Consider the following 2,207-nt stretch of genomic DNA (forward strand, 5'->3'; position numbering starts at 1 on the left):
TCTTTCTTTCTTTCTTAGAAAAGGAGTAAATGTGGAAAAATCAAAATGTGTATATTAAGAATGAAAAGGATAATTATAAAAAAATCCATCAAAAATGTTTCCCATTCTACTCCCATTCTGTATCAGGATTAGCAGAAAAAGGAAGCAAATCAAACTTCAGTTTAACCTGTGAAGTTAGGGATAGAAATAGAAATAGCATGTAGAGAACTAAAACCAATTATTTTTTAAAGTAAGTTGTGATGATTATTAAAAGATTTTGATGAGATTTCACATGATAAATGCAGATAAGTGCTATATATATATAAGGGATAACAGAATTAGCCATAAAGTAAAAAAATGACCTTATTCATTATTGGAACATTTGATAGTAATTTCTTCATCACAATCAGTCCATTAGTTATGATACAAAATTTATTCAACAGATTTTTTTTAGAAGATATTTATTTTCATGGAATCCTCATTAGTTGAAATCATTCTTAGAATAATTTTGACCAGCAGTTCTCAGTGTCAAAGCCCTAGCTGGTGGAAGCCATTTAGTGAGATGCACCCATTTCCTCCAGCTGGGGATCTGGACTATTTACCGATATGGAGCTACGTCTTATTTCCACTGACTGCTTTTCTTCCTTATATGGAGGTTCTGGCTCTCCATCTATTATGCATTTGTGAACTGAAATTCTCATGAGTGTGCAGGATTTGATCTTATTTGATCACACACACATTTCACGTGCCACATATGTCTGATCTCTGATATATGACTGAGATCAGGTTTTTAACACAAATGGACATTGAGAGATAAACTATGTCTGTCTTTCCCTCCGTGAGAACAGCATTCTGTTCCATAGTTTCCTGATGGCCTTCTTCATCTCGGCGTTTCTCAGGGTGTAGACCATCGGGTTCAGCATTGGGGTGATTACAGAGTAAATGACTGAGACCACCTTATGCAGGGTGAACTGCTTGACGGGCCAAGCATAGATGAAGATGCTGGGTATGAATTGCAAACACATCACAGTGATCTGGGTTCCACAGGTGGACAGAGCCTTGCGTTTCCCTTCCGTGACATGTGTCCTGATCTTGATTAAGATGGCGGTGTAAGAAATAAGCAGAACGATGAATATTATTATGATCAGTACCCCACTGTTGAAGTTCATCTGCATTTCAGCCAAGTGAGTGTCGGTGCAGGCCAGTTTGATGACTTGTGGGACATCACAGTAGAAATTGTCCAGGATGTTTGGACCACAGAACGGTAACTGGAGGAGCAGTCCAGTCTGAACAGCAGAGTGAGCCAATCCAACCAGCCATGCCAATGCCACTATCCTCATGCATACACCCCGGTTCATGATAGTCAAGTACTGCAGTGGTTTATAGATGGCCATGTACCGATCGACCGCCATCCCCACAAGGCAAAACCCCATAGCGCCAGCAAAGAAGTGGAAGAAAAACATCTGAAGGATGCACTCATTGAATGAGATGGTTTTATGCTGTGAGAGGAGATCTGAGAGTAATTTTGGAGTACTGACTGATGATTCACTGATGTCTAGGAAAGCCAAGTTGGCCAGCAGGATATACATGGAGGTGTGGAGCTGGTAGTCAGAGATCACAGTGGTGATGATGATGATGTTTCCCAGCTAGGTGTTTATGTAGACTATGAAGAAAGTCACATAAAGGAATGGCTGCAGTTCAGGTCTCTGAGTGAGGCCCATGAGGACAAATTCTGTCACTGGGGTGGTGAAGTTCTTCTTCTCCATTTATTAACCTCAAAATATGCCTGAAGAAGGGACAGTGATGATAATAAATATGATGTGATCCCAGTACATTACTGTTATTAAAAGAATATTAACTCCATGTTAACTGATACACTCGCTTGGAAATTTTCTTTGTTTACCAAATTCCAGACTGCGTACTCAGCCCCAATGGTGAGTACCCCTGCTTCAGCAGAACTTCTGAGCTCCACCAGTGATCATATCCAATTTGGGGTCTTTGAGAGTGAACTGGAGCAACCTACACACTTAAAATGCCCCCTGCTAACAACTGTCTCCATTCATCTTCCTGAAGCCCTGATAGTGCACAACTCACACGGGCCCCAGATTCCTCATGTGGCCTAGAGGCTCAGGGTTGGGAAGAAGGCGGATTCACAAAGTGGATATATTCACAGACCAGAGGTTCTCATCAGGGGTGTCTGTCAACAACATACCAGTCACACCCTGGCT

At 41.2% G+C, this 2,207-nt stretch overlaps 1 pseudogene; it reads right to left on the bottom strand.

The window, feature by feature from the left end:
* Nucleotides 1–797: 797 nt before the first annotated feature.
* On the bottom strand, nucleotides 798–1,745 carry LOC112121889 (annotated as a pseudogene).
* Nucleotides 1,746–2,207: the final 462 nt, after the last annotated feature.

This window comes from Terrapene carolina, unplaced genomic scaffold, assembly GCF_002925995.2.
Source record: "Terrapene carolina triunguis isolate 2854851 unplaced genomic scaffold, T_m_triunguis-2.0 Scaffold9022, whole genome shotgun sequence".
NCBI classification, from domain to species: Eukaryota; Metazoa; Chordata; order Testudines; family Emydidae; genus Terrapene; species Terrapene triunguis.